We start from the raw sequence: 16,493 nt of genomic DNA on the forward strand, positions 1-16,493 counted from the left end.
TGCTGTATAATAGACTGTATTTATATTATTCACATATGAATAATGCTGTATAATAGACTGTATTTATATTATTCACATGTAAAAAAAAAAAGCCTGTGTTTATTGTCTATTGTGAGCAAACTGTGGTGCTGAATTTCCCCCAGGGATCAATAAAGTACTTCCTATTCTATTAAAGATGTTTTGCAGACACAAAGTACACATTGAACAATCTCCATAATGCAGCACACTTTTATTTTCCTAACTGCACATTTAATTGATGTACTTTTTAAAAAAGTAAGATTATTCCTGCATGTTTACATTTTGATCATGTTTAAACTGGGCTTCAATGCACACTTGAATATAACCTTAGTGACATGTGACCATTTCCAAGCATGCCTGCAAAAGGTCACACATTAACTTGCATGGACACAATGATAAAACATATTCTCATCAATACACAAATAAGACGAGGAAAGGGGAAAAAAACTTAAAAAAGAATTGAGATTGGTGGTGGAAAGATACAAATCTCTTTTCTGTGCATCATATTTACATGTGTTCATTCTGTGTGTGTATGATCATGCATGTACACTAAATAAACGCTACACATTTTTCCTTAGGGATCATAATTATATTGTAATAAAATAGATATTTACTTATGCCTGGGCTCCACGCAGACTTTCTTTCAGACTTTGATCAGAGTGCACCGACTTCTGCAGATGTGACCAAAAATGGTACACTTTTTTTCTCTTAATGAGGAGTGAGCCGATCGCGAGAGCCCTAAAGTCAAGAGTTCTTTCAGGAGTCCTCCGTGTTCTGCTGGCCTCCATCTTTTACTGCACGCCAGTATCAACTCTGGGAAGACACGCAGCATACAAGTAAAAGGGTCAGCCTCAAAGTTGTATACCATTTGATACATTTTGTATCTGTACAAATAGAAATAAAAGGTGGATTGTTTTTTTGTTTTTTCTTGTTTTGCCTATCCACAATTCTTATGTGAGACAAGAACACACTTCTTTCTCTTTCCTGTGTTATAAATATTGAAGGACGACTAATACAGGTAATAACGAGAGATGTCCGATATTGTCCAACTCTTAATTACCGATTCCGATATCAACCGATACCCATATAGACAGTGGTGGAATGAACACATTATTATGCTAATTTTGTTGTGATACCCTGCTGGATGCATTAAACAATGTAACAAGGTTTTCCAAAATAAATCAACTCAAGTTATGGAAAAAAATGCCAACATGGCACTGCCATATTTATTATTGACGTCACAAAGTGCATTATTTTTTTTTTGACATGCCTCAAAACAACAGCTTGGAATTTGGGACATTCTCTCCCTGAGAGAGCATGAGGAGGTTGAGGTGGGCGGAGTTAGGGGGTGTATATTGTAGCGTCCCGGAAGACTTAGTGCTGCAAGGGGTTCTGGGTATTTGTTCTGGTGTGTTACGGTGCGGATGTTCTCCCGAAATGTGTTTATCATTCTTGTTTGGTGTGGGTTCACAATGTAGCGCATATTTGTAACAGTGTTGAAGTTTTTTTATACAGCCACCCTTAGTGTGACCTGTATGGCTGTTGACCAAGTATGCGTTGCATTCCCTTGTGTGTGTGAAAAGCAGTAGATATTATGTGATTGGGCTGGCACGCAAAAGCAGTGCATTTAAAGTTTACTGGCGCTGTGTACACAGCGGCGTTATAAAAGTCAAACATTTTACTTTTTGAAAACGATACCGATAACTTTGAACCCGATACCAATAATTTCCGATATTACATTTTAAAGCATTTATCGGGAGATAATATCGTCAGTCCGATATTATCGGACATCTCTATTGATAAGCCATTCTTTTCAAAAAGCCATATATATATATATATATATATATATATATATATATAATTTTTAATTTTTTTAAATAAACTTTTGTTTTTGTCAGGAAACTATCATTATTATGCATCCATCCATCCATATCCTACCGCTTGTTCCTTGTGGGGTAACAAGAGGGTGCTGGAGCCTATCTCAGCTGCATTCGGGTGGAAGGCGGCGTACACCCTGGACAAGTCGTCACCTCATCGCAGACTATCATTAGTATCACTTATAAAATAAATTGTGTATCCGAATAATTTCAATGTATACCCACAATACATATCGGTGTGAAATATTTTTAACTGTTGACTAAAGTTTTATTTTTGTTTTAATTTTAAACATTGGTGTCATATTCCTGTACTATTTTGAATCTCACCTTACCTAAAAAAAAAACGACTCTGTAGCACCACATTCTTGTTTGGTGTGGCGCATATTTGTAACAGTGTTTAAGTTGTTTATACGGCCACTCTCAGTGTGACCTGTATGGCTGTTGACCAAGCATGCGTTGCATTCACTTGTGTGTGTGTGTGTGTGTGAAAAGCCGTAGATATTATGTGATTGGGCTGGCACAAGATGTATCGGCGCTCTGTCCGTGTAGCAGTCCATACAGTGGCGTTTTAAAAAGTCATACATTTTACTTATTGAAACCGATACCGATAATTTACGATATGACATTTTAAAGCATTTATCGGCTGATAATATCGGCAGCCCGAAATTATCGGACATCTCTAGTAATAACCTATTTTTCCCTCATAACGCCTTTTTAAATACCAACGTTTTATATACATAAATATGTGAACGATAGGCAAAATTCCTGAAAAAGTGCAGTTGCCTTTTAGATGTGGGTTAATATTCTTACTTTTCAGTCAGTACAGATTGTTGTATCGTATTGTAGGTGAGAAGAAAGGCGCTATGTCACTACGGCAGAAACGACGTTTGCTCTCACATTAACAAGATTAACTTGGTTAACATGCAGTTCACAGCATATCAGAGGTGGGTAGAGTAGCCAGAAATTGTACTCAAGTAAGAGTACTGTTACTTTAGAGATTTATTACTCAAGTAAAAGTAAGGAGTAGTCACCCAAATATTTACTTGAGTAAAAGTAAAAAGTATGTTGTGAAAAAACTACTTAAGTACTGAGTAACTGATGAGTAACCTGATTATGGCAACAAATAATGCACAAAAACATAAAAATAGCAATGAGCAAAGTCAGAGCCAGGAATATCTCTTAAGCAACTAAAACAGTAATATCTATCAAATAATAGTACATTAAAATTAAATGAAAAAAAAGGCACATTGAGCCACAATAACTTAACAGCACCAGAGCCTCAGTAGGCATTCACTGATTTGATTGATTGATTAAAACTTGTATTAGTAGATTGCACAGTACAGTACATATTCCCTACAATTGACCACTAAATGGTAACACCCCAATAAGTTTTTCAACGTTTATCAATTACTTAATAAATGACCAAGTCGAGGTGATCTACCTCATATATACATACACACACAAATCATTTATACACACACATTATATATATATATATATATATATATATATATATATATATATACACACACACATACGTACATATATATATATACATACATTTATATATACAGTATATAATTTATAGTTATTTAAAGTTATTTTATTTTGCCGTTTTTGTTGACATGTTGAAGGTGTTTTAATGAATATACATGCATGTTTAACATATAGATTCCTATATTTCATGAAGACAAGAATATAAGTTGGTGTATTACCTGATTCTGATGACTTGCATTGATTGGAATCAGACGTCCACGTTTTCAAATGGAGGAGAAAAAAAGTTCCTCTTTTCTGTTTTATACCACATGAAAGTCGTTGGTTTTTGGCATCTTATTTGTCCAGCTTCCATATTTGTTTTTGTACACTTTACAAGAAATACATTGGCGGCAAACTCGGTAGCTTGCTAGTTTGTTAGTGCTGGCTTTCGGAGACTCTTATTTTGTTAGCGCAGGCGCGATGGAGCGGCACTTTTATTGTGAAGACAGGAACTGTGCGATCAGTCTTTAGGCTTTTGACGGGAAGTACCGTTGAAATAAAAAGTGTCTTTTTTCCTTTACACTTTTGATTGATTGATTGAAACTTTTATTAGTAGATTGCACAGTACAGTACATATTCCGTACAATTGACCACTAAATGGTAACACCCCAATACGTTTTTCAACTTGTTTAAATTGGGTCATGTGACCGCCTGGCTCTGTTTGATTGGTCCAACGTCACCAGTGACTGCATGTGATTGGTGAAACGCAGGCATGCGTAGATTCTACTTTGAAGCTCTGTCATTAACCAAAACAAACATTAATAGATCCGTTAAAAAAAGTAGCGAGTACCGAGCTGAATGTAGATAAATGGAACGGAGTAAAAGTAGCGTTTCTTCTCTATAAATATACTCAAGTAAAAGTAAAAGTATGTTGCATAAAAACTACTCGTAGAAGTACAATTTATCCCAAAAGTTACTCAAGTAGATGTAACGGAGTACATGTAGCGCGTTACTACCCACCTCTGGTAAAGAGTAAGTGTTTTGTTTCACTATCATTGTGGTTTAGTGTAACCGGTTCTCAAGCCGAGTGGTTAAAGCAGCTATCTACCAATCAAAGGGAAGGGAGTTCATCGGTCAGGTCCATCCATCGGTAACTTGGAAATCTCCAGTCACAGTTTTATATCATAGTTTACCGTGAACGGTTCGCAATTAAATATGTTATTGGGGCCTGAAATCTCACTCTCAGTGGGTCAAGGATAGCTAAGTAGTGGAAGCAGCTACCTCCCAATCAAAAGGTACAGGGTTCAAATCCCAGTCATGACCATCCATAACTAGGAAAGCTCCAGCCGGATGAGGTAGTATTTTATATCATAGATTACCAAGACAGGTTCGCAATTAAATATGTCATTGGGGCCCGAAATTTGTCTGTATGAAGTACAAGAGTAGCTGAGTAGTTCAAGCAGCTATCTACAAATCAAAGGGGTCTGGGTTCAAATCCCACCCAGGTCCATTGGTAACTATGAAAGCTCCAGCGGCAAGAGTAAATATTTTATCTCATTGTTTACTGAGACAGATTTGCAAATAAATATGTCATTGGGGCCCGAAATCTATCCCTAAGACATCCAAGAATAGCTGAATGGTAAAGCAGCTAACTCCCAATCCAAGAGTGCAAGGATCAAATCCCTGCCAGGTTCACTGGTAACTATGAAAACTCCGGCAGCAAGAGTAAATGTTTTATATTATAGCTCACTGAGACAGGTTCGCGATTAAATATGTCATTGGGGCCCGAAATCTTGTCTAAAGAAGACCAGGTATAGCTGAATGGTTAAAGCTCCTAACTCCCAATCAAAGGGCACTGGGTTCAAATCCCAGGCAAGTTGATCGGTAACCAGGAAAGCTATTGTTTTGTATCATAGTTTACTGAGACTGGTTATCAATTGAATATGTCATTGGGGCCCGAAACCTGTCCTTAAGAAGATCAAGAATAGCTGAATGGTTAAACAGCTAGCTCCCAATCAAAGGGTCCTGTGTTCAATCCCAGTCAGGTCAATTGGCTTAAATATTTATTAATTATTCATGTTCCTATTCCCACCCATCCCAGCCAGGAATTACCGATGGTTCACTTACCAATTTTAGCCTCAGCGCAGAGGAGGAGCTAACCCCCGAAATTACCCTTAGACGTTTGGACTATTTGTTATCATTTTTACCCATACTTTTTAACTATGAGTTAACTAACCAGCTACCACTTAGCTTTTTTAAGGGTAATTTCGGGGGTTAGCTCCTCCTGAGGCTAAAGTTGGTAAGTGTACCATCGGTAATTCCTGGCTGGGATGGGTGGGAATAGGAACATGAATAATTAATCAGTGTGAGTGTTGACCAATCAGCTCTCCTCGGTCTGACCAACAATTAGTCAATTAGTTAATAAAAAAAAAACAATAAATACAAAAAATTGGAATGATTGAAGAGAGAAAAAATTCTAATTGGATAATGAAAAACAAAAGAAAAATAAATGGGTGCACGAATCCTCCTGACTAGCTGCAATTGAATAATAAAAAATATAAATGATGAATAATTGGATGATGAAAAAAAGATCAAGCATAATTTTAATAAATGATATGCAATTAACTTTTCTTAATAGTGTTTTTAATATTATCCATCCTTCTTTTTATTCATCCAATCTTTTTTTTCTTTTTCATTATCCAATTGAAAACGTTTCTCTCTACAATTATTCCAATTTGTTGTACTTATTGGTACGCCCTCAATCCTTAAGCAAGATCGAGGGCGTGGCTTTTGAGCAAGATGGCTGCAACTGTTTCTCTCTGCTGAAAGGCCTAATGAAATCCACTAAAATCATCAAACTGCACTGACATCCAACAAAAGTCCAGACTGCTCGAAGATCAATGACTACCAATGCAAAGTTAGCAGCTGAAATGGTGGGAATTAAAGATTCATTAAACTTTATGTCAAGGGAACTCAGTGAAGTGGTGGAAAAACAGAGGAAACTGACAGGCCTCATGTAGGAGATCAGGCAGCTAAAGGCTATCATCCAACACAAGAATGAACGGATTGAGCTCTTAGAACAAAGAGTGGATGATTTGGAACAGTATTCCAGAGCTGATGACCTTGTGGTCACCGGCCTGGAGACCCGGCATCGGAGTTATGCCCGGGTAGCTGGCCCACCTGATGACAAGCATGGTGAGGATGCACCATCTGAGGAGCTTGACACCTTGGAGCAACAAGTGGTACGCTACATCAAGAGTAAACATATTCCTCTGGAGAGTCAGCACATATCAGCATGTCACATTATTCCAAGTAAGGACAAAAAAAAAAAAAAAGCCTAAAGTCATCATCACGTTTGCAAATAGAAAGCACAAAGTGGACATTTTGAAGGCAGCTAAAAAACTTAAAGGCACTGGAGTTTATCTAAATGAGCACCTGACAAAGAAAAATGCGGAAATTGCTTGGACAGGCCGGATCCTCAAAAAGCAAAATAAAATCCAATCGACCTGGACCAGGAATGGAAAAGTTTTCATCAGGACAAACGGACCACCAGAACAAGCCAAAGTGATTGTGATGAGAACAATGAAAGACCTGGATCAGTACAAATGAACATAGTGAGTGCATTTTTCATTTTCTTTTTTTGCTTGATAATTGGATCTCCTGTAAGGAACTCATGGCTCTTTCTTTCAAGACTAAAGCCCTTTCAAGTGTTGATTACACAGAAAGTGGCACATTTGATTTTCAGAATGAAGTGGATCCAGAGACTCATATATTTAAGCATGTTAAGGATTCTTGCCAGTATTATACTGAGGAACAACTTGATGACGCAAGCATAGAAAATACATTTTCTTTGATTCATTTTCAATCAATCAATCAATGTTTACTTATATAGCCCTAAATCACTAGTGTCTCAAACGGCTGCACAAACCACCACGACATCCTCGGTAGGCCCACATAAGGGCAAGGAAAACTCACACCCAGTGGGACATCGGTGACAATAATGACCCAGTAGGAGGTCGGTGACAATGATGACTATGAGAACCTTGGAGAGGAGGAAAGCAATGGATGTCGAGCGGGTCTAACATGATACTGTGAATGTTCAATCCGCAATGGATCCAACACAGTCGCGAGAGTCCAGTCCAAAGCGGATCCAACACAGCAGCGAGTCCCGTTCACAGCGGAGCCAGCAGGAAACCATCCCAAGCGGAGGCGGATTAGCAGCGCAGAGATGTCCCCAGCCGATACACAGGCAAGCAGTACATGGCCACCGGATCGGGCCGGACCCCCTCCACAAGGGAGAGTGGGACATAGAAGAAAAAGAAAAGAAACGGCAGATCAACTGGTCTAAAAAGGGAGTCTATTTAAAAGCTAGAGTATACAAATGAGTTTTAAGGTGAGACTTAAATGCTTCTACTGAGGTGGCATCTCGAACTGTTACCGGGAGGGCATTCCAGAGTACTGGAGCCCGAACGGAAAACGCTCTATAGCCCGCAGACTTTTTTTGGGCTTTGGGAATCACTAATAAGCCGGAGTCCTTTGAACGCAGATTTCTTGTCGGGACATATGGTACAATACAATCGGCAAGATAGGATGGAGCTAGACCGTGTAGTATTTTATATTTAAGTAGTAAAACCTTAAAGTCACATCTTAAGTGCACAGGAAGCCAGTGCATTTTAATTGTAGAAGTCTACCAAAACACTTAGCTAAAATCAAAGATGTTTTAGAGTCCCTTACAGGTAGATTTAAAGTCATTGCTTTATCTGAAACTTGGATTAAGAAAGACAAGGAGGTTGATCTGAAATTAAAGGACTATGATCTGTATGTCACTAGCAGAGACAATAGGACTGGAGGAGGGGTGGCCCTCTATATATATAATGAACTTAAACGCAGACCAGTTAAATGTATGACAATGGCCATAAATGATTTACTGGAGTGTGTAGCTGTTGAGATAGAATTACAACAAAACAGAAACATTGTTGTTGCATGTGTATATAGAAAACCAGGATCAAACGTGGAAACCTTCATGGATAAATTAGAGGAAATGATTAATGGTTTAAATAAAAATAGAACTATTGTAATTTGTGGAGATTATAATATTGATCTTCTAAAGGAGGATTCACATAAACAAACATCAGATTTTTTAGAGATATTATATGAAAAAGGGCTGTACCCATTAATTACAAAGCCTAGCAGAATAACCACAACTAGTGCAACCTTAATAGACAATATCTTTACAAATGTTTTAGGGATTCACATCACTACTGGGTTAGTGATAAATGACATAAGTGATTATCTGCCTATATTTGCAATATTTGACTATCAATTCCCTAAAAGAACATACTATCAAATACTTAAGAGGAAAAGAAGTGTCAACCATATTAACAACTTTAGGGATGACCTATTAAAACAAGAGTGGAAAGAGGTGTACACAGACGATATAAATACTGCCTATGATTCTTTTCTTAAACATTATATTACTCTGTATAACAAGCATTGTCCTGAGGTTCCATGCAGATCTAAACAAAGGCAAAATAATGCACCTTGGATGACAAACAGTTTGAAAAATGCATGTAAAAAGAAAAATAGACTTTATAAGGAGTTTATCAAATCAAGAACAGAGAATGCTGAAAAACGATATAAAAACTACAGAAACAAGTTGACCAATATATTGAGACAAGCAAAAAGGGAATATTACAAAAGAATGTTGCATGAAAATAAAAATAACATAAAGGCTACATGGAATATTTTCAATAAAGCAATAGGGAATAGGACAAGGCGGACAGAACTACCTATATGTTTTAAAAAAGATAATATGTTAATTGAAAACAAAGATGAAATTTTCAATGAATTGAATCAATTCTTTGTAAATGTAGGACCTAGCTTAGCAAACAAAATACCTGGAGCTAATGATCAATCAGGGGATGTCTGGAAAAGGGAAAATAGGGTTATTCAGTCAATGTTTCTTAGTGAAGTGACTGAGAATGAAATATCTGTGGTTTACAAATTAAAAAACAAGACCTCAATAGAGAATGAGGGCATTGACATGAGTATAATAAAAAACACAATTGATTGCATCATTAAACCATTGCATTATATAATTAATTGTTCTTTTAAAGTAGGGGTTTTCCCAGACAGTATGAAAACAGCTAAGGTTATACCTATATTAAAAACCGGAGATAAACATACATTTGGTAATTATAGACCAGTATCTCTCTTATCTCAATTTTCAAAAGTGCTTGAAAAACTGTTTGTTAATAAATTAGACTGTTTTGTTGAAAAACATAAATTATTAAATGAAAATCAGTATGGATTTTGATCAAACAGGTCTACGAGCTTGGCCATCATGAACATTATTGAAGAGATTACAACTGCAGTTGATCAAAATAAATACACAATAGGAGTGTTCATTGATTTAAAGAAGGCATTTGACACTGTAGATCATCAAATTCTCATTTCTAAATTATATACTTATGGCGTCAGAGGAGTTGCACTGGACTGGTTAACCAGTTATTTACATCAACGACAGCAATATGTTGAGATCCATGATCATAGGTCAGAATGTATGAATATTGAATGTGGAATTCCACAAGGTTCGATTTTAGGACCCAAACTTTTTACTTTATATATAAATGATATTTGTGAGGTTTCGAAAATTTTAACAGTGCGTATTATTCGCAGACGATACAAATTTACACTGTTCAGGAGATGACTTGACAATTTTAGCCAATAATATTGAAGAGGAAATGGTTAAACTAAAATTGTGGTTTGATATAAATAAATTATCTTTAAATTTGGAAAAGACGAAGTATATGGTATTTGGTAATAAAAGAAAGACAGAAGTTAGTTTATCCATAAACAATGTGTAAATTGAGAAGGTGTCTGAAATCAGATTTCTTGGGGTCATCTTAGATGAAAAGTTGACATGGAAAGCTCATATAATGCATGTGAAAAATAAGGTATCTAAAAGCTTATTTATTTTGAACAAGGTTAAATATAGTTTTCCATACAACACAATGAGAATGTTATATTACTCAATTATTCTACCTTATTTCAATTATTGTGCAGAAATATGGGGAAATACATATCATAGCAACATAATGCCTTTATTTCTTTCACAATAAAGAGCAATTCGAATCATTTTTAAAGTAGGATATAGAGACCACACTAATCCACTCTTCATTAGGTCAGGATTACTAAAACTAAAAGACATTGTAGAATTGAATACACTATTAATGATGTTCAAAGCGAGAAATAAAGTTCTTCCGAAGGACATACAAAAGTTATTTGTGTTCACATCTGAAGATGAGAACCACAGAAGGCCGCATGACTTTAAACATCCAAGAGCACGAACAAATTTGAAACAAATGTGCTTGTCTGTTGTTGGTGTGAAAGCATGGAATTCTCTAAACAAAGACTTAAAAAGCTGTAAGAATATATTTGTATTTAAAAAAATGTATAAAAAGAGAAAACTGAAATTATATCAAACTGAGTTTTGATTTAGATTGGACGTGTCATTGTGAAAGTGCTTGAAAGAAAATGGAAAAGTATGTTGGAGTTTGGGTGTTGGTGGAGGGAACAGTTATAATTCATCTAAAATAAATAAATAAATAAATGGGTTGTACTTGTATAGTGCTTTTCTACCTTCAAGGTACTCAAAGCGCTTTGACATTACTTCCACATTTACCCATTCACACACACATTCACACACTGATGGAGGGAGCTGCCATGCAAGGCGCTAACCAGCACCCATCAGGAGCAAGGGTGAAGTGTCTTGCTCAGGACACAACGGACGTGACGAGGTTGGTACTAGGTGGGATTTGAACCAGGGACCCTCGGGTTGCGCACGGCCACTCTCCCACTGCGCCACCTGTAATTTGTGTTAAAAAATGGGCAGATAAATATAAGAATATAATTCTTCCATTTGCTCCTTTCTGATCATGGAAATGTATAAGAAAGAAAAACAAAAAAAACAATGACAGTGTCAATTGTACGTGGCTTGTACATATGCATTTTCATGAAAGGAATAAAAATAAATGATGATGATGATGATAATACCAGCAATTTGATTCAATCTTCATGAATACAAACGTAAGATGGATGTAAAGCAAACACCAAAAAAAAGTAGTACCACACAGTTGTTGCTTAAAGACTCCGCTGAAAAAAATAAATACATAAATACAACAAAAAACACCCCAGGACGAAAGCCCACGTTGTGGTCAGGGACAAAGCACGCAGTTTGGCAAAAGCTACAGTGGAGTTTGGTGTGGCTACAGTTGTGATCAAAATTATTCAACCCCCACACAATTTTGGTGTTTTAGCAAGTTGGACATTTATTCCGTATTTTGTTTATAGTCATATCAAATAAAGATGTGTCAAATACCATGAATTGATTAACATGGACCCCGACTTAAACAAGTTGAAAAACTTATTCGGGTGTTTCCATTTAGTGGTCAATTGTAGGGAATATGTACTGAACTGTGCAATCTACTAATAAAAGTATCAATCAATCAATCAAAAGACAAATGCAACTTAAATTGTATCTGTATTTCACAAAATACCAAAAAAGGACATTTTTCTTAATATCTCATTGACAAAATGATTCAACCCCTAGTTCCATGCATCTTTAGTACTTAGTAGAACAGACTTTGGCAGTAATGACATCCTTCAAAGGTGATACATAAGCGGACATAAGCTTCTTGCAAGCATCTACAGGTATTTTAGCCCATTCCTCTTGGGCAAAGGCCTCCAGTTCATTCATATTCTTGGTCTTGTGTGCTGCAACTGCCTTCTTCAAGTCCCACCACAGCTTCTCTAGAGGATTTAGGTCTGGTGCGTGTGAAGGCCACTCCAGAGTCTTCCAGCCCTTCTTCTGCAACCACTCTGATGTTGATTTGGAGGTATGCTTGGGATCCTTGTCCTGTTGGAAGGTCCAACGTCTCCCAAGATTCAGCTTCGTCACCGACCTTATGACATTTGCAGCTAATATATAACCTGCTAGGAAATAGAATTCATAATGCCTTGAACACGCTGGAGATTCTCGGTACCTGAGGCAGAGAAACAGCCCCAGGGCATGATTGACCCCCCACCATGCTTAACAGTAGGAAGGTGTTCTTCTCTTTGTAAGCTTAATTTTTTTCTCCTCCAGACATAACGTTGATTCATAGGCCCAAAGAGTTCCACTTTTGTCTCATCACTCCATACAACAGTTTCCCAAAACCTTTGGGGTTTGTCCAGATGATTTTTGGCATACTGGAGTATTTTCTTGTGCCTGGTAGTCAGAAGTGGGATGTGCCTGGGAGTTCTGGCATGGAGGCCTTCATCTCGTATTGTCTGGGACGAAACCTGCATTCCCCCCTCTGCAATGTCCTGTTGTAGTTCCTCAGCTGTTACCCGGGGGTTTTTCACCACTGTACGCACACAGCATCCTCTTTCTACCACGCCCAGGTAGTGTTTCCACTGTGCCTTTAGCTTTAAACTTGCGAAATATGCTCCCAACTGTGTCTCTTAGAATGTGTAATGTCTTTGCTATTTTCTTATATCCATATCCTTTCTTATGAAGAGGAATTACCTCCTCTCTTGACTTCTTTGACCACTCCCTGGACTTCACCATGTTGCAAATACGTCATTGACCATCTACAAGAAGCTGAGCATCACAGTCTTTTTCAATCAGTTTAATTGTTGCTCGTTATGGTTCTAATCACATGTACAGGTGTTTTCAACACCTGATTGAAAAGGCCTTATTCAAATTCTGTTCTTAAGAGTTAGGATCTTCAAGAGCTTGAATAATTTTGTCAATGAGATATCAAGAGAAATGACACTGTTTGGTATGTTACAAAATATAATGTTGTAATTCAAGTTGCATTTGTCTATTTAATGCATCTTTATTTGATATGACTATAAACAAAATACGGAATAAATGTCCAACTTGCTAAAACACCAAAATTGTGTGGGGGTTGAATAATTTTAATCACAACTGTAGTCTGCCCTGCATGGCACACACTTTGCAGCTTGTAATGAGTGGAGCTGCCCTGTCTCAACGCAGCATTTCAGAAGCTCTGACTGACTGCTAGGCCACTTCAAGCATTCACCACCAGCTTGCATAACTTTTTGTGTTACGTTAGAGCAGGGCATATTGAGCCCACTTTATAATTTCCTGATATACAGTATACCAGGCAGTCTTGCACTATAGGAGGACTATGTTATTTTTTACTTTATTACTCTAGTATACCCTGGACTGAAGCTGTGTGCCTTCATTGTTTTTGTAGCTTATGTTTTGAGGCGTGTTTAAAAACACATAAAAATAATGCACTTTGTGAAAGTCAAAGTATAGTGTTTCCCATAGTTGTAATGGGTATCAGGATTATCTCAGGGAGAGCATGTCCCAAATTCCAAGCTGCTGTTTGAGGCATTTAAAAAAAATAATGCACTTTGTGACTTCAATAATAAATATGGCAATGCCATTTTGGCATTTTTTCCCCCATAACTTCAGTTGATTTATTTGGGAAATCCTAGTTACATTGTTTAATGTATCCAGCGGGGGGGCATCACAACAAAATTAGGCATAATAATATGTTCATTCCACGACTGTATATATCGGAATCGGTTGATATTGGAATCGGTAATTAAGAGTTGGACAATATCGGAATATGGGCGAAAAAGCTTGTTTGCATCCTTTCTAGATATGTGTCCTTTAATGTTACAATTATCACTAAGGGAGCGATGTACTGTCAGTGATGTACTGAGGGGCCCCACCATGCAACTGATGAGTAGGGTCATAACAAGTCAGTGATGTACTGAGGGGGCCCCACCATGCAACTGAAGAGTAGGGTCATAACAAGTCAGTGATGTACTGAGGGGCCCCACCATGCAACTGAAGAGTAGGGGCTTAACAAGTCAGTGATTTACTGAGGGGCCCCACCATGCAACTGAAGAGTAGGGTCATAACAAGTCAGTGATGTACTAAGGGGCCCCACCATGCAACTGAAGAGTAGGGGCTTAACAAGTCAGTGATTTACTGAGGGGCCCCAGCATACAACTGAAGAGTAGGGACATAAGTCAGTGATGTACTGAGGGGCCCCACCATGCAACTGAAGAGTAGGGTCATAACAAGTCAGTGATGTACTGAGGGGGCCCCACCATGCAACTGAAGAGTAGGGCCATAACAAGTCAGTGATGTACTGAGGGGCCCCACCATGCAACTGGAGAGTAAAGGCATAACAAGTCAGTGATGTACTGAGGGGCCCCACCATGTAAGGCACAGAATGTCAAGACTAAAATGTTAAAGTCAATGTGGACTTTTAACGGGAAGCCAATGAAGACTGGATCAAATAGGGGTGATGTGGACTGTTCTGGGTGCACTGGTCTAAAATCTGGCAGGCACATTTTGTAGCGTCTGAAGCGTTTTTAGTGTTGACTTGTTGAAAAGAGTGAAGAGAGCATTACAATAGTCAATATGAGATTAAATGAATGCGTGAATGATCATTTCCAGATCCAATTTTGAAACCACATTGAAACGCTAGTGTCTGCTTTTGGGCATAGGTTGGTGATAAAATACAAAACTCTTACCTACTCAACATGTATATCAGCTGTCCAGAATCATCCGAAAACACCCTGTATCATGAAATGCAGTTAATATACATGCTATCATTCTAACACCTACACATTCTTGTGCCTTATTTTCATCAAATGAAGACAGTAGTGGATTATGTAGTGTTTGTGCAGGAAAAGTGAGTGTGAAAGCATGACCTACCCATCACTCCAGTGATAGAAGGCTGTGTCTTGATAGAACATGGAGAGAAACAGCCACACACTGATGGTCTCCACCCAGAAGATGACAAACAGGAACCATAACGATGAGAAAAGCACTTCACACAACATCCTGGAACTTAAGAACAAAGGAAACATAATAAATGCAAAATAATAAGTCCATACATCCATTTTCTTCCGCTTAGCTGAGGTAGGGTCGCGGGGGCAGCAGCCTAAGTAGGGAAGCCCAGACTTCCCTCTCTCCAGCCACAACGTCCAGCTCCTCCAGGGGGATCCCGAGGTGTTCCCAGGCCAGCCGGGAGACATAGTCATCCCAACGTGTCCTGGGTCTTCTCCGTGACCTCCTACCGATCGGACATACTCTAAACACCTCCCTAGGGAGGCGTTCGGGTGGCATCCTGACCAGATGCCCGAACCACCTCATCTGGCTCCTTGTAGTCTGGTTGATATGTGGTTATTTTTAACACTGTGATTACCAGAGTAATTATTCATTACTTATCATGTTAAGCAAAGTTCAGCTAATATTTCTCTGAGAGACAGATGCAGTCATCAAAAGAGTCACATCAGGCTCTAGAACCGTAGGTTCCCTACCCCTGCACTAGAGAATGAAGAGTGCTTGAAACTCTGCATGTCAACCTCTCCGTTCGGTGCCACACCAACAAAATGCCCAAGCAACCATTTCCACATCAACACCGTATGAAAAAAAAATTGTCAATAACAGAAGGAGATAACGTCCGCAGGAACCGATGGATTTACACTATTTGATTTCCGATTATGCAGCTCACTTTTATTTGACACTTATTGAAATGTCTTGTGTGACATCATGCACAAAAGTGCACTTTATTTGTTTTAAACTATTGTAGTGGCGTTCTGTACAAAAAGTCCACTTTAATTTAGTTTTGTTTTGATGATGTCACTAAGATGACATCATCCACTAATAGCTTGTTTTAAAATGTCTCTGACAATCTTGCACTTTCTGTTTTGGAAATGGCATGAATGTTTCTGCCACTGCTTAATATCTGTTTAATAAATATGCTTGTAGTTGTGATTTCCCTCTCTGCATGAAAGTTTAAAGGTAGCATATACAGTGAAGAAAATAAGTATTTTAGCGTAACGTTAGCTCATTTTGCTGTATGTGTGTGTGCGTGTTAGGGGCAGCAAAGCCCTGTCTGTCTGTTATTTCATTGAACTCCATGGTGTTCAGGGATGAATAGTCTCTCTCTGTCTGTTATTTCATTGAACTCCATGGTGTTCAAGGATGAATAGTCTCTCCTAGAGGAGACCCTGCCCCAAATGGAGGAGTTCAAGTACCTAGGAGTCTTGTTCACGAGTGAGGGAAGAGTGGATCGTGAGATC

The 16,493-nt window shown here is 38.1% G+C and overlaps 1 protein-coding gene across 3 annotated transcripts in view; it reads right to left on the bottom strand.

Annotated features, from left to right (window-relative positions):
- Positions 1-212: 212 nt before the first annotated feature.
- Positions 213-16,493, bottom strand: part of taok1a (TAO kinase 1a) — a 57,872-nt gene continuing 41,591 nt past the window's right edge. For 2 of the 3 annotated variants that reach the window (XM_061878114.1, XM_061878115.1), the window contains 3 exons: positions 15,121-15,255; positions 14,937-14,981; positions 213-831 (listed from right to left, as the gene is read on the bottom strand). The gene's annotated coding sequence lies outside the window, so the exon portion shown is untranslated. The remainder of the gene's footprint in view (positions 832-14,936; positions 14,982-15,120; positions 15,256-16,493) is intronic. The other variant, XM_061878116.1, reaches the window with a different exon arrangement.

This window comes from Nerophis ophidion, linkage group LG18, assembly GCF_033978795.1.
Source record: "Nerophis ophidion isolate RoL-2023_Sa linkage group LG18, RoL_Noph_v1.0, whole genome shotgun sequence".
NCBI classification, from domain to species: domain Eukaryota; kingdom Metazoa; phylum Chordata; class Actinopteri; order Syngnathiformes; family Syngnathidae; genus Nerophis; species Nerophis ophidion.